Source organism: Schistocerca piceifrons, chromosome 11 (assembly GCF_021461385.2).
Source record: "Schistocerca piceifrons isolate TAMUIC-IGC-003096 chromosome 11, iqSchPice1.1, whole genome shotgun sequence".
Lineage (NCBI taxonomy): Eukaryota > Metazoa > Arthropoda > Insecta > Orthoptera > Acrididae > Schistocerca > Schistocerca piceifrons.
Window position 1 is genome coordinate 18,037,958 of NC_060148.1, and position 21,435 is coordinate 18,059,392.

The 21,435-nt window shown below is 45.3% G+C and overlaps 1 protein-coding gene across 1 annotated transcript in view; it reads right to left on the reverse strand.

The window, feature by feature from the left end:
- LOC124720227 (solute carrier family 2, facilitated glucose transporter member 8-like) overlaps positions 1-11,479 on the reverse strand; it is an 82,419-nt gene extending 70,940 nt beyond the window's left edge. The window contains exon 1 of the mRNA XM_047245548.1: positions 11,349-11,479. The gene's annotated coding sequence lies outside the window, so the exon portion shown is untranslated. The remainder of the gene's footprint in view (positions 1-11,348) is intronic.
- Positions 11,480-21,435: the final 9,956 nt, after the last annotated feature.

The window sequence follows — 21,435 nt, forward strand, 5'->3', positions numbered from 1 at the left end:
TAAGCATCCCACACCGCGCGGCAATATTTCTAAGCCGGGCGGACAAGCGCAGTGTAGGCAGTCTCCTTAGTAGATATGTTACATTTCCTGAGTGCTCTGTCAATAAAACCCATTCTCTGCTTCGTCTCCCCCACAACATTTTCTGTATGTTCTTCTAGTTTAAGTTGTTCGTATTGTAGCTAAATTTACGGCCCTTAGATTCGACAGCATACGACTTGGAAGAGCAGTTGGAAGGAATGGACAGTGTCTTGAAAGGAGGATCTAAGTGGGGTGATGCTGAGGGAATTAGATAAGGTAATGAGACACTTAAAGTAGTGAAGGAGTTCTGCTATTTGGGGAGCAATATTATTGATGATGGTCGAAGTAGAGAGCATATAAAATGTAGACTGGCAACGGCAAGGAAAGCGTTTCTGAAGGAGAGAAATTTGTTAACATCGAGTATACATTTAAGTGTCAGGAAGTCATGTCTAAACGTATTTGTATGGAGTGTAGCCATGTATGGAAGTGAAACGTGGATGATAAATAGTTTGGACAAGAAGAGAATAGAAGCTTTCGAAATGTGGTGCTACAGAAGAATGCTGAAGATTAGATGGGTAGATGACATAACTAATGAGGAGGTATTGAATAGAATCAGGAGAAGAGAAATTTGTGGCACAACTTGACTAGAAGAAGGTATCGGCTGGTAGGACATGTTCTGACGCATCAAGGGATCACCAATTTAGTATTGGAGGGCAGCGTGGAGGGTAAAAATCGTAGAGGGAGTCCAAGAGATGAATACACTAAGCCGATTCATAAGGATGTAGGTTGCAGTAAGTACTGGGAGATGAAGAAGCTTGCACAGGGTAGAGTAGCATGGAGAGCTGCATCAAACCAGTCTCAGGACTGAGGACCACAACAACAACAACAACAGATTCGACCGATTTACCAAGTAAGTGAAGTTCAACGGATTCCTTTTAGCAATCATGTGGATGACCCCAAACGTTTCGTTATTTTGGGTCAAAAACGAATCCTCTGACCATACAGATATCTTTTCTAAATCATTTTGCAATTTGTTTTGATCTTCTGATGACTTTACTAGACGATAAACTACACCGTCATCTGCAAACAACTTCAGATGGCTGCTCAGATTGTCTCCTAAATCGTCTGTGCGGATAAGGAACAGCAGAGGACCTATAACACTACCTTGGATAACGCCAGAAATCATCTCTATTTTACTCGACAACGTCTCGCCAGTTACTACGAACTGTGACCTCTCTGACAGGAAATCAGCTGTGACGAAGCAGGTTGGCATCTCTTTGCTTTGTTGTTTCGCCATCTGCCTCCTTAAATTCATTTTGTTTTCATTTTTGGGTCATTACCATTAACATGCATGAGTATAATCTGCATTTCCACAAACGTGTAAGGTTGGTCCTCAGTCTTAAGGAATATAGCACCAGGTCTAATTCTGTGCTTAGTTTTTTCAATGTAATTGATTTCCTAATTTATTTTGACCATTCCTAGTTAATATCTTATGCTACAGATAGGGTAAAAAGTGTGAGATTTGCAGAGGAGGATGGCGGGGATATCCCTCCCTCTGCATCAGACCATCCCCTCATCTGGTTTTAGTTTATGCATCCCAACTTGGGATTTTTATTTCCCACGCACTGGAGTAAAACTTCACACATAATTTAAATTTGTGGAGCCTAACACTGAAATTTTTTAATACAGTTTTACTATTAATATGTTTGCTTATTAATTTTGAAAAAGTGTTATGTAGTAGGTAAGCATTTCAAAACATTTAGAACTAAACGACAAGACTACGCACGCCACATTTCCGTAGCATGCCACAATGTTGCCAGACGTCGCCCCAGTGTAAACGAGGCTTTAGAGCGAGCTCTGTATTGTATGGTGGATATGATGTGTTGCGCACGAAACTAAAACCTGCGATCACATCCAAACGACGTGGAAAACTGTGAAGAGGTGTCGTCATGCAGCAAGATAACGCTCGCCCACATTCTGCCAAACGGACAGCCGACGCAATAAAGGAATTGAGATTCGAGGTGCTGGAACATCCACCATACAGTACAGGCCTGGCTCCAAGCGATTTTCACATGTTTGAGCCCTTAACGGAAGCACTACAGGGAAGAAGATTTGAAAGTGATGAAGACGCCATTGCTGCGGTGCAAAATTGGTTACAGATGCAACCGATAAAGGTATTTTCTGATGAAATAAAAAAAACTCGTAAAACGTCGGGAAAAGTGCATTGAAGTCCAGGGAGGTTACGTAGAAAAATAACGCATGTTTCAGTTTTCTATCATCAGAATAAGTACAGCTTTTCACAAATGTGCCTTTACTTTTTGAATTGCCCTCATATACCTGTATGTAGATGATTTTGTAAATAAGCTTTACCTATAATGTACTTTTAAAGATATAACAAGGGATGGCTTTTCTGGTAGTGCTTACGCGTGAATAGTGAGTTTCGGCATTAACATCTATTTATAAATAACTGTTTAACCATAGCTAACGCCACGGTCCAAGCTAGTAACATATGTAATTATACTAATTATTTATACTAGCCTCCTAAGACATGCCCCTCCCCCCCCCCCCCCTCACTGGTAAAAGCACAAAACGAACACTGGGCTAAAATCAGTAATTGTTTCATGACTTAGATTCTAATGGAAATGAACGTACGTCGAAGATGGGGATGAAATGATGATGAGGACTACACAACGCCCAGTTCCCGAGCGGAGAAAACCTCCAACCCGGCCGGAAATCGAACCCGGGCCCACTTGCATGGGAGCCGAGCACGTTACCACCCAGCTAAGCAGGCGGATACATAGATTCTATTTTTGTCTTACAAACAAATATAAATTCCCTACTAATTATAAACATTTGGAAGAAGAACTACTAGGATTCTGAAAGTATTTATTTGGCCCTATTTGAAACCATATTAGCAAAGCCAGTCCTTAATTAATTCCAAAATAATTACCACGTTTGTCAAAAGCTTTGTTTGTATAACTAGATGTGTTAATTTCGTTATTTAAACAAATAATTCGGCCTAGCCTTTGTGGTAGAAGGAACTGTTGAAACGAAGGAATTTCTCGATGTATTCAGTTAATTGAATGAGTTATATCACGGTATATTGATAATTTTTACTTATGGACCATCTGACAGCAACTGAATAAAACACAATTTTAGTGCCATACGCGTTTCGCCTTTATTTTCTGCAAGGCATCATCAGTGGCCTGGAATACGTACGTATGTTAGCTATTTAATTTACATTTTTGTCACTGTGCCTATAGGTTATAAACAGTTCTGGTGGTTGGTATTTCCTATTAAGTAGTAATGTTTTGAACTGTACTTACAGGTTGCACGGACAATTTCTTACATATTACGCTCCTGTTGCATTTTTGGTGTTGTTCTTCTTCTTATGAATGCCAATTTGCGGTTTTTTTCCCACATGCCACAGCACTATGAACTGAACGCTTGTTTCAATGCAATGTTTTGGTTTCTGTTGCCGACTATCAAATGTTTTGTCAAAGATCTAATGTTATTGCCAAACTTTCGAGTGTAATTATTGAAGTATCTGTGATCTGTTCCTGTATGCATTTGTGTGTGTGTGTGTGTGTGTGTGTGTGTGTGTGTGTGTGTGTGTGTGTGTGCTTTTGTGTGTGTGTGTGTGTGTGTGTGTGTGTGTGTGTGTGTGTGTGTGTATTTTGGGGTGTCAGACGGTCCATAAGCAAAAATTATCAATATACCGTGATATTACATGCAACTGAGGAAGAAAGGACCACAAAAGTTGAAGATGAATGAGTTATGTTTTAACCCTTAAATGCATGATTTCTTATTTCAAGCTATAAAAATTACCACGTTTAGTTATATTGCCTGCATTACGAAAAAATATTGATAAAATTTTTTAACTAAATTAACAAAGCATTATTGTTGACAATCGCTACAAACACAAAAACAGGTCTGATCTCAAATCTATCGTAAAGACTCTTGAATTAGCTGTCTACACCATATCTACTTACGTTTTCAAAATAAAAAAAGTAATTTTCAAACCCACAAATCAGTGCACAAACACCAAAAAAAACGTCTCTACTTTCCGCCAGAAAACGCAAGCACGGCAGTACAGTCACACAGCTGATTGTCGAACAGGGACAGTTCATCCTGCCATTTACGATCGGTGTGAAGAATTACTAGCAGCTGCAGTAGAGTGTAGGCTATACACGTAACTGTATAACGAATTTGATACAAAATGTTGCTCAGTATACGATACATCGAAGAAATGTCTGTAGGTGACCAGCTACACTATGCATTCAAGGGTTAATTGTAATTTCTGTAACTTAAACATCGCACGATATATAGTTTCAGGGCCTATTATTGTGGGGGTGTATAAAGGACCAATTTTTGGTCCCGAGACAGTCACTCAGTACACGGCCGATTTTCAGAAAAGTAAATTGTATTGGTTACATTAAGAACAATGTATCAACTCAACACTGGAATAAGGTAAACAAATAGGCCGTGTGTTAGAACAATTAATGACGCTATCTGTTTAATTTATTCGAAAAATAGTGCCACAAGTACCGTATAATTCTGGAAGTACTGTGAACTGTGTGCTTAGGTTTTTCCTGCTCATAGATGTTCAACAGCAGACTATGTAGCAGTATGCTGATGTTGCCTGCGACCTGTTAATGAGGCTTATCAACACTCAGGAGTAGTGAGCTGGCCATGTAACTGTGCAATACTGGGAGGGGGGGGGGAGGGGGAAGTTGTGAACAGTGAAATTAAAGTACTATGAGCCGGCCGCTGTGGCCGAGCGGTTCTAGGAGCTTCAGTCAAGAACCACGTGGCTGCCACAGTCGCAGGTTCGAATCCTGCCTCGGGCATGCGTGTGTCTGATGTCCTTAGGTTAGTTAGGTTTAAATACTTTTAAGTCTAGCGGACTGTTGTTAAGTCACATAGTGCTTAGAGGCATTTGAACCTAAGTACTGTGAAACGCAATTGTGAAATTGTCAGCTACAATAGTTGCAGTAGTCAGTGTTGAACTTCTACCGCCCCCCCTCCCCCACCCAATTTTCAGCGAGTATAACAATGCAGTACGTCGACGCCGTGGACTATCAACGAAGAAATAAAGCAGGCGAACGTCACACAATCACATAACTGAGACGATGTTCCATAATCACGCAGTTTCACTAGAAGCCGCTTGTGAGGTACAGTGTAAGCATTCTGGACATCTGGAAATACGGAATCAATTTGAAATTCAAGGTCAATAGCACTCAACACTTCGTGCTAGTTGTATCTCATGAGAACGCTGTCTTCTAAATCTGTGTTGACTAGGTGTCGAGGTAATTCATAATATTCGATCACAATACAGGGTGGTCCATTGATCGTGACCGGGCCAAATATCTCACGAAATAAGCGTCAAACGAAAAAACTACAAAGAACGAAACTTGTCTAGCTTGAAGAGGGAAACCAGATGGCGCTATGACTGGCCCGCTGGATGGCGCTGCCGTTGGTCAAACGGATATCAACTGCGTTTTTTAAATAGGAACCCCCATTTTTATCACATGTCCGTGTATTACGTAAAGAAATGTGTATGTTCTAGTTGGACCACTTTTTTCGCTTTGTGATAGATGGCGCTCTAATAGTCACAAACATATGGCGCACTATTTTAGACGAACAGTTGATAACAGGTAGGTTCTTTAATTTAAAATACAGAACGTAGGTACTTTTGAACATTTTATTTCGGTTGTTCCAATGTGATACATGTACCTTTGTGAACTTATCATTTCTGAGAACGCATGCTGTTAAAGCGTGATTACCTGTAAATACCACATTAATGCAATAAATGCTCAAAATGATGTCCGTCAACCTCAGTGCATTTGGCAATACGTGTAACGACATTCCTCTCAACAGCGAGTAGTTCGCCTTCCGTAATGTTCGCACATGCATTGACAATGCGCTGACACATGTTGTCAGGCGTTGTCGGTGGATCGCGATAGCAAATATCCTTCAACATTCCCCACAGAAAGAAATCTGGGGACGTCAGATCCGGTGAACGTGCGGGCCACGGTATGGTGCTTCGACGACCAATCCACCTGTCATGAAAGATGCTATTCAATACCGCTTCAACGGCACGCGAGCTACGTGCCGGACATCCATCATGTTGGAAGTACATCGCCAAGTCATGCAGTGAAACATCTTGTAGTAACATCGGTACAACATTACGTAGGAAATCAGTACACATTGCACCATTTAGATTGCCAACGTGGATTTTCCGCTGCCCAATAGTGCATATTATGCCGGTTTACGTTACCGCTGTTGGCGAATGACGCTTCGTCGCTAAATAGAACGCGTGCAAAAAAATCTGTCATCGTCCTGTAATTTCTCTTGTGCCCAGTGGCAGAACTGTACACGACGTTCAAAGTCGTCGCTACGCAATTCCTGGTGCATAGAAATACGGTACGGGTGCAATCGATGTTGATGTAGTATTCTCAACACTGTCGGTTTTGAGGTTCCCGATTCTCGCGCAATTTGTCTGCTACTGATGTGCGGATTAGCCGCGACAGCAGCTAAAACACCTACTTGGGCATCATCATTTGTTGCAGGTCGCGGTTGACGTTTCACATGTGGCTGAACACTTCCTGTTTCCTTAAATGACGTAACTATCCGGCGAACGGTCCGGACACTTGGATGATGTCGTCCAGGATACCGAGCAGCATACATAGCACACGCCCGTTGGGCATTTTGATCACAATAGCCATACAGCAACACGATGTCGACCTTTTCCGCAATTGGTAAACGGTCCATTTTAACACGTGTAATGTATCACGAAGCAAATACCGTCCGCACTGGCGGAATGTTACATGATAACCACGTACTTATACGTTTGTGACTATTACAGCGCCATCTATCACAAAGCGAAAAAAGTGGTCCAACTAAAACTTTCACATTTGTTTACGTACTACACGAATATGTGATAAAAATGGGGGTTCCTATTTAAAAAAATAAACGCTGTTGATATCCGTTTGACCTATGGCAGCGCCATCTAGCGGCCCAACCATAGCACCATCTGGTTTCCCCCTTCAAGCTAGACGAGTTTCGTTCTTTGTAGTTTTTTCGTTTGACGCTTATTTCGTGAGATATTTGGCCCGGTCACTATCAGTGGCCCACCGTGTGTATGTTCGAAAGTCCTGCTTCATATGGACGTTAACGATGTGGGCCTGTATTTAAGTGGATTACTCCTTCTAAATTTGTTGAATATTGGTGTGACCTGCGCAACTTTCCAGTCTTTGGGTACTGATCTTCCGTCGAACTATCGGTTGTATACGATTCTTAACAACGGAGCATCAGCGTATGCTGAAAGGAAGCTAGCTGATATACAGTCTGGACCGGAAGATCTTCTGTTATTAGGTGATTTCCGTTGCTTCCTTACTCCAAGGTATTCTACTTCTAAGTTGCTCGTATCGGCAGGTTTTGTTGATTTGAATTCTGGAATATTTACTTCCCAGCATTTGGGTACCGACCTTTCGCCGAGCGAGCGGTTGTGTATGATTGTTAAGTACGGAGCTATTGCATCAGCGTGCTCTGAAAGGAATCTAACAGTCTGGACCGGGAGACTTGCTTTCATTGAGTGATTTACGCTGCTTCACCATTCCGACGATATCTGCGAGGCGTGTTTTTTAAAGTAAGTACCGTTTTGAAAGTAAAAAAAAGACGTGCTGCGATATCTCAATAATTTTATTTTTGCAGAAAAGCCTGTACCTGAATCTACATTTCTACATAATTTCCGTCAATATTGAGGCACTTGTGATAACGTGGTACCAGTTTTTAAATACCCTCCTCATAGAAGTCTGACGGCTGACTTGTTAACCACTGCATCGCCACAGTTTTGACTTCGTCATCGTCTCGAAGACGCTGACCGCCCAGGTGTTTCTTCAAGTGCAGGAACAGATGGTAGTCACTGGGCGCAAGATCGGGGCTGTACGGAGGATGATCTAGAGTTTCCCATCGAAAAGATGTGATTCGCCACATGCGGACATGCATTGTCTTGCAGCAAACTGATGCCCTTGCTCAACTTCCAGGGACTGTTGCTTTGATTCTGGTGCTACGTAGGCCACCCATGTTTCATCGCCCGTAACAGTCTGGCTTAAGAAACCATCACCGTCGTTGTGGTACCGCTCAACGAAAGTCAATGCACTGTCTAAACGTTTGGTTTTGTGCGCATCCGTCTTCGACATCTACATACATACTGTGCAATCCACCATACGGTGCGTGGCGGAGGGTACCTCGTACCACAACTAGCGTCTTCTCTCCCTGTTCCACTCCCAAACAGAGCGAGGGAAAAATGACTCCCTATATGCCTCATGCCTCTGTACGAGCCCTAATCTCTCTTCTCTTATCTTTGTGGTCTTTCCGCGAAATGTAAGTTGGAGGCAGTAAAATTGTACTGCAGTCAGCCTCAAATACTGGTTCTCTAAATTTCCTCAGTAGCGATTCACGAAAAGAACGCCTCCTTTCCTCTAGAGACTCCCACTCGAGTTCCTGAAGCATTTTCGTAACACTCGCGTGATGATCAAACCTACCAGCAACAAATCTAGCAGCCTGCCTCTGAATTGCTTCTGTGTCCGCGCTCAATCCGACCTGATAGGGATCCCAAACACTCGAGCGATAATCAAGAATAGGTCGTATTAGTGTTTTATAAGCGGTCTCCTTTACAGATGAACCACATCTTCCCAAAATTCTGCCAATGAACCGAAGACGACTATCCGCCTTCCCCACAACTGTCATTATATGCTTGTCCCACTTCATATCGCTCTGCAATGTTACGCCCAAATATTTAATCGACGTGACTGTGTCAAGCCCTGCACTACTAATGGAGTATTCAAACATTACAGGATTCTTTTTCCTATTCATCTGCATTAATTTACGTTTATCTATATTTAGAGTTAGCTGCCATTCTTTACACCAATCACAAATCCAGTCCAAGTCATCTCGTATCCTCCTACAGTCACTCAACGACGACACCTTCCCGTACACCACAGCATCATCAGCAAACAGCCGCACATTGCTATCCACCCTATCCAAAAGACCATTTATGTAGAGAGAAAACAACAGCGGACCTACCACACTTCCTTGGGGCACTCCAGATGATACCCTCACCTCCGATGAACACTCACCATCGAGGACAACGTACTGGATTCTATTACTTAAGAAGTCAACATTTTCGGTACTCAACGTGAGCACAATATTCGGAAATTCTAGTGCTCGGTCACAATACCATACGAAACACTACGAGAAACACTAGGAAAGTCATCCTGCAAGGAGGAAATCGTAAAGCGTCTGTTTTCTCTCATCTTACTGTCCACTTCCCGCACCAAAGTTTCATTAACAACCGAAGGACGCCCACTCCATCGTTCATCGTGCACATTTGTGCGGCCATCTTTAAATGCTCTCACCCACTCTCTTACCATTCCGTCACTCATAATGTTTTCTCCGTAAACTGCACAGATCTCAACGATGAATATCGATCGCTTTTAGGCCTTTAGCGCTAAGAAATCTTACAACAGCCCGTACTTCACAGTCGGCGTGACTCGCGATTATCGGAGGCATCTCAAACACTCAGTACACAGCGTAAACAAGGAAGGACCAGACTGTAATGGCGTCAGCGCGTAGATTAAGGTACGGCCTTTCATGTGAAAATAAAATTATTGAGATATCTTTGCACGTCTTTTTTTAATTTCAAAACAGTACTTACTTAAAAAAACACGACTGGTACTTGAAAGTTAATCACGTTTGCAGCTGTTCTCGATTCGAATTCTGCAATATTTACTTCGTCTTCTCTGGTGAAGGAATTTCGGGAGACTGTGGTTAGTAACTCTGCTTTGGCAGCACTGTCATCGATAGTATTTCCATCGCTATCGCGCAGTGAAGGCATCGATTGTAACTTGCCGCTAGCGTACTTCTAGCAGGTGGTCCTAATGTGGTCAGCCTACGCGGCAGTGGCTAAAAATGGTTCAAATGGCTCTGAGCACTATGGGACTCAACTGCTGAGGTCATTAGTCCCCTAGAACTTAGAACTAGTTAAACCTAACTAACCTAAGGACATCACAAACATCCATGCCCGAGGCAGGATTCGAACCTGCGACCGTAGCGGTCTTGCGGTTCCAGACTGCAGCGCCTTTAACCGCACGGCCACTTCGGCCGGCTACGCGGCAGTGGACCAACACCGACTCAAAGGAAGGCCTCGGGGCTTGTTGGTGACGTCACGTCAGCTAGGCACGGCGAACGCCACGTCTGTTGCAGGCAGAAACGCCTGAGCGTTTGGTTTGGTATTGTTTTGAATTCCGCAGTTTTATTTTGATGAAAGATTTTATTACTGTCGTAAAGCTACAAATGAAGATCATAGTTCTGTATTACTGAATCCTGTCGAAACAACCGTAGATCAATATGAGAAGATGCTTTGCCCCATTGCAAGCTTCGGAAATTTTACATTCAAGTAACTATATTTACTTGATCCATTTTGTTATCGAAACTTACCCCAACTCCCTTACAATTAACTCGTTTCTTTTATTTATTTATTTTCGTTAGACATCGTCACTGGGAATGTGAACTAATTTACACGTGTAAATGTCCAACTGTTGTCAGTCATTAGATTACAGTCGATTTCAACGAAGTTCTAAACAGGAAACAAAATAGCTTCATACATCGAAAATACTGCCGAGCTTAAACTTTTTTAAACATGCACATTAGAAAAGATAAATATTCCCCTCTTGCAATTGAAAGAAGAAACTTCATAACACAAAAAAATTTTATTTGATAAAACGAGTATCTCTCTTTTGTCTCTTCTTCTGTCCCGCACCCCGTCCCACAACGTGTACAATCGCAAGATATTTCACCAACATTCAGTGGTCCTCACCCCATAGTCAACCAAAATACCTAAAGAAGAGCACCAATATGTTCAGTTTCTTGTAAAAGCAACCCAGTACAAATGTAACTTCCTCAGATTTACAAATAAGGTAAAGAAGCACGAATTCTGTTGCTGCCGGACCATGAAGTTGTTTTTGTACCTCAATCGTTAAAACAGATGGAAATTTAAGTTCAGGAGTACACTATTTGTTAAGAAGTGTAATGTATTGCACAATTAATTGATTGCAGAAATCTCTCAGAACAATGTGTGTTGGTCAACTACCGCCAAGAGTTTCACATTTTCCTGTGTCAGAGAGGGAGACACCACCGTTACGAGTATGCCTGCAACAGACCTGGCGTTCGCCGTGCCTAGCTGACTTGACGTCACCAACAAGCGCCGAAGCCCTACCTTTGAGTCGGTGTTGACTGGATGCAGCTGTCGGGCAGGGCCTACTCACCGTTGCCGGCGCTCCTGAGAACCTGTAGATGCAGACGCGGCTGGTTGTATTCGCTGCCGCCGTCTCCAGACCTCGCGACTTGGCAGACCGCCTGTGCCTTATCACCAGATGCAGAGCAGCACGGATCAGCTGCCGCCGCCGTCTGACACTAATCCAGGACGACGGCAGCCGGCCCGCTGTTATCTGGCCCCACACGCGCCGTCTGACGTCACACGGCGGTCCGCGTCTCTTGTCTCCGTAATGTCGCCGGCCACACGCGTGCGTAGAAACAACAGACGCACGGTCCGGGGACCCGACTAGTGACACCACCTGTTGCTCACGAGTGGTCATCAGCAGGACCGCCTGCTGTTGCTGATACACTGTAGTCGTCCGCCCCATTAGCTGAATGGTCAACGCGTTGGAATGCCACGCACGGGGGCCCGGGTTCGATTCCCGGCTCGGGCGGGAGATTTTCTCCCCTCACAGACTCGGTGTTGTGCTGTCCTCCTCATCATTTCATCCCCATTGCCGACGCGCAAGTCGCCCAATGTGGCGTCGTACTCAATAAGACTTGCAACTGGCGACAAAACTTCCCGACTGGGAACTCCCGCCCACTGACCCCAAACGACCATTTCCATTTCCATGGTCATTTTCACGGTGATTAAAAAAGGGACTATCCGAATGGGACACAAATCGGTATAGTTTCATACACGTCTACAGACAAACAATTACAATGAAGAGTCAAAGGAAATGGTACACCTGCCTAATATCGTGTAGGGATCCCGCAAGCATGTAGAAGTGCCGCATGGACTACACTAATGTCTGCGGTAGTGCATTGGTCGAAAAAAGACCGGAATGGGCCAGAAGACATGGCAAAGTAACTTTTTTACACGACAATGCACCTGCACACAAAGTGAAACTGGTTCAGTATACAAACACTTGGCTGGGAGCTGCTATCTCACCCGCTGTATTCACCAGACTTGGCCCCTTCCGACTACTATTTGTCTTCATCAATGGGACACGCATTGGCTGAGGAACACTTCGATTCCTACGAAGAAGTCGAAAATTGGGTGTCTGATTGGTTTGATTCAAAAGACGAACATTTCTATTGGCGTGGTGTCCACAAATTACCAGAAAGGTGGTCAAAATGTATAGAAAGCAATGGTCAGTACTTCGAATAAAATGTTTTTTACTTTTCAATTCAAAATTAGTGTTTCATTTTCATAAAAAAAACACTCATTTCATACCGGTACACCTGGTGAATGTGAATTGCAGAGTAACCATGTAGATGAAGATGTAGATGTGAATGGATGCAGGTGATCAGGCAGTTTGCTTACGTACGTGTCACCTGTCAGAGTCGTATCTAGACGTATCAGGGGTGCCATATCACCGTAACAGAGCCTCCACCAGCGTGAACACTCCCCTGCTTACATGCAGGATCCACGTATTCAGCAGGTTGTCTCCATATCCATACATGTCGATCTGCTCTATACAATTTTAAACGAGACTTGTCTGACCAGGGCACACTTTTCCAATCATCAAAATCTAACGTTTGTGTTGACAAGCCAAGGTGAGGCATAAAGCTTTGTGTCATGCTGTCATCAAGGGTACACTAGTAGGTCTTCGGTTGCGAGAGCTCATTTCAATGATGTTTCGTTGAGTGGCTCGCACGCTGGCACTTGTTGATGGCCCAACATTGAAATATACAGCAATTTGCGGAAGCGTTGCACTTCTGTCACGTTGAACGATTCTCTCGTCGTCGGTCCCGTTCTTACAGGATCTTTCTCTGGCCACAGTCATGTCGGATATTTGATATTTTACCGAATTCCTGATATTCACGATATATTCGTGAAATGGTCGCACGGAAAACTCCCCATTTCTCCGCTACCTCAGCGATGCTGTGTTCCTTCGCTCGTGCGTCGACTATAACACCACGTTCAAACTCACTTAAATCGTGACAACCTGACGTTGTAGCAGCAGTGATCGATCTAACAACTGCGCCAGACACTTGCCGTCTTATATAGGCGTTGCCGGCCGCAGCGCCGTATTCTGCCTATTTACATTGTATTTGGATACACATGCCTCTTCCGGTCTGTTGGATGCTCCAGTTTAATTAAAATCACAGAAAAGCTTAATGTTTTATTCGAGAGAGAGAGAGAGGGAGAGAGAGAGAGAGAGAGAGCTTCACAAACGGAGCAAGTCAGAAAGGGTTTGGTCCATCTCTGGTTGTTATGCCTGCCAGAGCCAACGGGCTGCCCGCAGTGATAACACCCGATCTCGTCAGATCCTTCTCTAAATCCTCGCACAAACGAAAAAATGGCTGACATAGAAATAAGTGTCCAAGGAATAGAAAAGCAACTGGAATCACTCAATAGAGGAAAGTCCACTGGACCTGACGGGATACCAATTCGATTCTACACAGAGTACGCGAAAGAACTTGCCCCCCTTCTAACAGCCGTGTACCGCAAGTCTCTAGAGGAACGGAGGGTTCCAAATGATTGGAAAAGAGCACAGATAGTCCCAGTCTTCAAGAAGGGTCGTCGAGCAGATGCGCAAAACTATAGACCTATATCTCTTACGTCGATCTCTTGTAGAATTTTAGAACATGTTTTTTGCTCGCGTATCATGTCATTTCTGGAAACCCAGAATCTACTATGTAGGAATCAACATGGATTCCGGAAACAGCGATCGTGTGAGACCCAACTCGCCTTATTTGTTCATGAGACCCAGAAAATATTAGATACAGGCTCCCAGGTAGATGCTATTTTTCTTGACTTCCGGAAGGCGTTCGATACAGTTCCGCACTGTCGCCTGATAAACAAAGTAAGAGCCTACGGAATATCAGACCAGCTGTGTGGCTGGATTGAAGAGTTTTTAGCAAACAGAACACAGCATGTTGTTATCAATGGAATGACGTCTACAGACGTTAAAGTAACCTCTGGCGTGCCACAGGGGAGTGTTATGGGACCATTGCTTTTCACAATATATATAAATGACTTAGTAGATAGTGTCGGAAGTTCCATGCGGCTTTTCGCGGATGATGCTGTAGTATACAGAGAAGTTGCTGCATTAGAAAATTGTAGCGAAATACAGGAAGATCTGCAGCGGATAGGCACTTGGTGCAGGGAGTGGCAACTGACCCTTAACATAGACAAATGTAATGTATTGCGAATACATAGAAAGAAGGATCCTTTATTGTATGATTATATGATAGCGGAACAAACACTGGTAGCAGTTACTTCTGTAAAATATCTGGGAGTATGCGTACGGAACGATTTGAAGTGGAATGATCATATAAAACTAATTGTTGGTAAGGCGGGTACCAGGTTGAGATTCATTGGGAGAGTGCTTAGAAAATGTAGTCCATCAACAAAGGAGGTTGCTTACAAAACACTCGTTCGACCTATACTTGAGTATTGCTCATCAGTGTGGGATCCGTACCAGGTCGGGTTGACGGAGGAGATAGAGAAGATCCAAAGAAGAGCGGCGCGTTTCGTCACTAGGTTATTTGGTAACCGTGATAGCGTTACGGAGATGTTTAATAAACTCAAGTGGCAGACTCTGCAAGAGAGGCGCTCTGCATCGCGGTGTAGCTTGCTCGCCAGGTTTCGAGAGGGTGCGTTTCTGGATGAGGTATCGAATATATTGCTTCCCCCTACTTATACTTCCCGAGGAGATCACGAATGTAAAATTAGAGAGATTAGAGCGCGCACGGAGTCTTTCAGACAGTCGTTCTTCCCGCGAACCATACGCGACTGGAACAGACAAGGGAGGTAATGACAGTGGCACGTAAAGTGCCCTCCGCCACACACCGTTGGGTGGCTTGCGGAGTATCAATGTAGATGTAGATGTAGATGTAGATCACCGAAGTTGAGTGCTGTCGATCTTGGCTAGTATTAGGATGGCTGACTGTCTGGGTCTGCCAAGTGCCGTCGGCAAGCAGGGCATGCACATCCCTCGTGAGGCCAATTGAGAAGCTACTCGATTGGTGAGTGGCGTTTCTGGTCACGAAAATGGAGAATAGCCGGGAGAGCAGTGTGCTGACCATATGCCCCTCCATATTGCATCCAGTGACGCCTGTAGGATGAGGATGACACGGCGGTCGATCGATACCGTTTAGTCTTCAAGGCCTTGGTAAATAACGACTACGGTTACGAAAACTGAGAATGGCCAAGAGAGCTGTGTGCTGACCATATGCCCCTCCATATTGCATCCAGTGACGCTTGTGGGATGAGCATGAGACGGTGTTCGGTCGGGACCATTGAGACTTCAAGGCCTTGGTAAATAGCGACTCCAGTCACAAAAACTGAGAATGGCTGGGAGAGCAGTGTGCTGACCATATGCTCTTCCATATTGCATCCAGTGACGCCTGTCGGATGAGGATGATACGGTGGTCGGTTGGTCCAGTTGAGCCTTCACGGCCTTGGTAAAAAAAGGCTCCGGTCACGAAAACTGAGAATCACCGGGAGAGCTGTGTGCTGACCATATGCCCCTCCATATTGCATCCAGTGACGCCTGTAGGACGAGAATGACACGGCGGTCCGGCACCCTTGAGCCTTCAAGGCCTTGGTAAATAACGACTCCGGTCACGAAAACTGAGAATGTATGGGAGAGCTGTGTGCTGACCATATGTCCCTCCATATTGCATCCAGTGATGCCTGTGGGATAAGGATGACATGGTGGTCGGTCGGTACCGTTTGGCCTGCAAGGCCTCGGCAAATAACGACTACGGTCACGAAAACTGAGAATGGCCAGAAGAGCTGTATGCTGACCATATGCCCCTCCATATTGCATCCAGTGATGCCTGTGGGATGAGGATGACACGCTGGTCGGTCGTTACCGTTTGGCCTTCAAGGCCTTGGTAAATAACGACTACGGCCACGCAAACTGAGAATCGCCGGGAGAGTGCTATGCTGACCACATTTCCCTCCATATTGCATCCAGTGATGCCTGTAGGATGAGGATGACACGGCGGTCGATCGATACCGTTGAGACTTCAAGGCCTCGGTAAATAACGACACCGGTCCCAAAAACTGAGAATGGCTGGGAGAGCAGTGTGCTGACCATATGCTCTTCCATATTGCATCCAGTGGCACCTGTGAGATGATGATGACAAGGTGGTCGGTCGGTCCCGTTGAGCCTTCAAGGCCTCGGTAAAAAAAGGCTCCGGTCACGAAAACTGAGAATGGCTGGTTGATCAGTGTGCTGACCATATGCCCCTCCATATTGCATCCAGTAATGCCGGTGGTATGAGGATGACATGGTGGTCGGTCGGTTCCGTTGAGCCTTCAAGCCCCTGGTAAATAGCGACTCCAGTCACGAAAATTGAGAATGGCGGGGAGAGCTGTGTGCTGATCATATGCCCCTCCATATTGTATCCAGTGCCGGCCGGTACGGCCGTGCAGTTCTAAGCGCGTCAGTTTGGAACCGCGTGACCGCTACGGTCGCAGGTTCGAATCGTGCCTCGGGCATGGATGTGTGTGATGTCATTAGTTAGTTAGGTTTAAGTAGTTCTAAGTTCTAGGGGACTGATGACCTCAGTAGTTAAGTCCCATAGTGCTCAGAGCCATTTGAACCATTTTTTTGCATCCAGTGATGCCTGTAGGCTGAGGATGACACGGCGGTCGATCGATACCGTTGAGACTTCAAGGCCTTGGTAAATAACGACACCGGTCACAATAACTGAGAATGGCTGGGAGAGCTGTGTGCTGATCACATTCCCCTCCATATTGCATCCACTGACACCTTGTAGGATGAGGATGACATGGCGGTCAGTCGGTCACGTTGAGCCTGCAAGGCCTTTCTAAATAGCGACTCCGGTCACGAAAACTGATAATGGCTGGGAGAGCTGTGTGTTGACCATATGCCCCTCCATATTGCATTCAGTGATGCTTGAAGTATGAGGATGAGACGGCGGTCGGTCGATTCCGTTGAGCCTTCAAGGCCTTGGTAAATAACGACTCCGGTCACAAAAACTGTGAACGGCCGAGAGAGCTGTGTGCTGACCGTATGCCACTCCATATTGTATCCAGTGATGCCTGTGGGATGAGGGTGACACGGTGGTCGGTCGGTTCCGTTGATCCTTCAAGGCCTTGGTACATAACGACTCCGGTCACAAAAACTGAGAATCGCGGGAAGAGCTGTGTGCTGACGATATGACCCTCCATATTACATCCAGTGACACCTTGTAGGATGAGGATGACACGGCGGTCAGTCGGTCCCGTTGAGCCTTCAAGGCCTTTCTAAATAGCAATTACGGTCGCGAAAACTAGCAATGGCTGGGACAGCTGTGTGCTGACCATATGCCCCTCCATATTGCATCCAGTTATGCCTTTGGGATTAGGGTGACACGGTGGTCGGTCGGTTCCGTTGAGCCTTCAAGGCCTTGGTAAATAACGACTCCGGTCACGAAAACTGAGAATGGCCAGAAGAGCTGTATGCTGACCATATGCCCCTCCATATTGCATCCAGTGACGCCTGTGGGAAGAGGATGACACGGCGGCCGGTCGGTACCGTTGGGTCTTCAAGTCCTGATTAGATAGAGGTTAGTTTTTTATTGATTGATAAAGTTGTTGAAGGCCTTCTGAGGGATATCATACCAAATTGCGTGCAACTGGTACGTTAGAACGTAAAAATCTCGAGCTAGTTATTGAGCCCTGCCCATAATGCTCTTGACGTTGTCAACTGGGGACAGAGCCGGTGGGCAGGTATTACTTTGTTAAATGTAAGCCCAGAATGGCTTGCCATCAGGGGCAAACAAAACGAGACGTAGAATACCGTGGACATACGACTGTTTTGTATGCGTGCAGCGGATGGTCAACAAAGGGGTCCCACGACGAAAGGAAGCGCCACTTCAGACCATCATTCCTGTTTCTCGGGCCATATGGCGGGCAGCAGTGTAATTGGCACCCCATCACTGTCCTGGGCGTATCCACACACTTCTTCGCTGGTCAACAGTGCCCATCACTGAAAACAGTTCTACCCCATTCAATCAGACTCCGGCCGAAGACATGTCTGGAAAAACCCCAGTCAGCAGTGACAGCATCAGAAATTGCAATGACTTCAGTGTAGTTATTGTCTTTGAATAAAAGTGTCATTTCTCTTCGACCCATGCCATATTTCTTCGAATGTACTATTCTGTACTATACTACAGCAGTTCTCTCTATCTGCAGTCCACGTTTGATCAAGCTTGTGCTTGCCAACGACGAATCATGCGAAAGTTATTTTCGCCCTTAAGTTTAGGATAACCATCTTAACAGCTACGAAACAGAATAAACAACGTTCTGTTTAAAATGTTGTAACTCACATCTGCATCTACATACACTATCTGGACAAAAGTATCCGGACACCCAGCAATAAATGACTTACAAGTTTGTGGCGCCCTCCATCGGTAATGCCGGAATTCGATATGGTGTTGACCCACCCTTAGTCTTGGTGACAGCCTCCACTCTCGCTGGCATACGTTCTATCAGGTGCTGGAAGGTTTCCCGGGGAATGACAGCCCATTCTCCACGCAGTGCTGCACTGAGGAGAAGTATCGATGTCGGTCAGCGAGGCCTGGCACGAAGTCGACCTTCCAAAACATCCCAAAGGTGTTCTGTAGGATTCAGGTCAGGTCTCTGTTGAGGACAGTCCATTACAGGGATGTTATTGTCGTGTAACCACTCCGCCAAAGGCCGTGCATTATGAACAGGGTGCTGGATCAAGTTGAAAGATGGAATAGCCATCCTCGAATTGCTCTTCAAAGAGTTGGAAGCAAGAAGGTACTTAAAACATCAATGTAGGCCTGTGCTGTGATAGTGCCACGCAAAACAAGGGGTGCAAGCTCCCTCCATCCCACACCATAGCACCATCTTCTCCGAATTATACTATTGGCACTACACACGCTGGAAGATGACGTTCACCGGACATTCGCCATACCCACACCCTGCCATCGGATCGCCACACTGTACCGTGATTCGTCACTCCACACAACGTTTTTCCAGTGTTCAATCGTCCAACGTTTAGGCTACATACACCGAGCGAGGCGTCGTTTGGCATTTACCGGCGTGATGTGTGGCTTATGAGCAGCGGCTCGAACAAGTTTTCTCACCTCCCGCCTGTCATAGTACTTGCAATGGATCCTGATGCAGTTTGGAATTGCTGTGTGATGGTCTGGATAGATGTCCGACTATTACACATTACGAATCTCTTCAACTGTCGGCGGTCTTTGTCAGTCAACAGACGAGGTCGGCCTGTACGCTTTTGTGCTGTACGCGTCCCTTCACTTTTCCATTTCACTATCACATCGGAAACAGTGGACCTAGGGATGTTTACGGGTGTGGAAATCTCGCGTACAGACGTATGACACAAGTGACACCCACCCAATCACCTGACCACGTCCGAAGTCCGTGAGTTCCGCGGAACGCGCCATTCTGCTCTCTCACGATGTTCGTATCACGTACGACTACTACTTATTTGCTGTCCGCTTCCACTTGCAAACAGAACGAGAGGAAATAGACTGTCTGTAAGCCTGCATAACGACTCTAATTTCTCTCGTCTTATCTTGGTGGCTGTTACGCAAAATGCATGTTGGCGTCAGCAGACTCGTTCTGCAGTCAACTTCAAATGCCGGTTTTCTAGATATTCCCAACAGTGCTTCGTGAAAAGGATGTCGCCTTCCCTTTGAGGATTCTCTTTCGAGTTCCCGAAGCACCTGCCTAACTCTTAAATATTGTCCCCAACCAACCGTAACTGAGCTGTGTGTCGACTCGTGCTACACCTTGTAATTAGATTGCACTGGTTTTCCTTTCCTTCCCCTGACATGTTTGTTTGATACGTGGTCTGTCATTAAGTGGCTTCCTGGTCGTCTTTTCCCTCTGCTATCGATATCTGCGTTTGCTTCCGGGAAACTGCTATGGAGGAAGTGAGATCTTTGACCGGTCGTAACTTCGTGTGGTGGCGCGGAAGTAGGGGCGTTGCGCGCAGAGAGAGTGTGGTGGACACGGGAGGGCTGTGTGGCTCTCCAGCGAGAAGCAGGCGTGGTCGGCTGTACCGAGTCGCCACGTGATGTATGTCGGCTGCGTGTAACGAGCGGGTCGAGTTGGCGGAAGAGCTCCCCGCGGGTTGGTTGTATACAGAATCGCCCCACGAGTAGTTGCTGTTCGTTTCGCCTCGGTGGGACGTTAACGAGCTTCTTTAAGTCCACCGTTTCGACACTGGAGTTTAAAAAGGAGACAGCTAACATGAAGGAGTGGTCACTACCCGTCAACGTTGCAGAGAAGACGTGAACTGCGGTGACAGAGCGTGTTGTCGCGCGACCGTGGCGTGTCGGGTCAACACCGACTCAAAGGAAGGGCTCGGCGCTTGTTGGTGACGTCACGTCAGCTAGGCACGGCGAACGCCAGGTCTGTTGCAGGCGTACTCATAATGGTGCTGTCTCCCTCCCTGACACACCAACACACATTGTTCTGCGAGATTTCTGCAATCAATTAATTGTGCAATACATTACACTTCTTAACAAATAGTGTACTCCTGAACTTACATTTCCACCTGTTTTAAGTATTGACACACAAAAACAACTTCATGGTCCAGCAGCAACAGAATTCGTGCTTCTTTACCTTATTTGTAAATCTGAGGAAGTTACATTTGTACTGGGTTGCTTTTACAAGAAACTGAACATATTGGTGCTCTTCTTTAGGTATTTTGGTTGACTATGGGGTGAGGACCACTGAATGTTAGTGAAATATCTTGCGATTGTACACGTTGTGAGAGGGGGTGCGGGACAGAAGAAGAGACAAAAGAGAGATACTCGTTTTATCAAATAAAATTTTTTTGTGTTATGAAGTTTCTTCTTTCAATTGCAAGAGGGGAATATTTATCTTTTCTAATGTGCATGTTTAAAAAAGTTTAAGCTCAGCAGTATTTTCGATGTATGAAGCTATTTTGTTTCCTGTTTAGAACTTCGTTGAAATCGACTGTAATCTAATGACTGACAACAGTTGGACATTTACACGTGTAAATTAGTTCACATTTCCAGTGACGATGTCAAACGAAAATAAATAAATAAACAAAAGAAACGAGTTAATTGTAAGGGGGTTGGGGTAAGTTTCGATAACAAAATGGATCA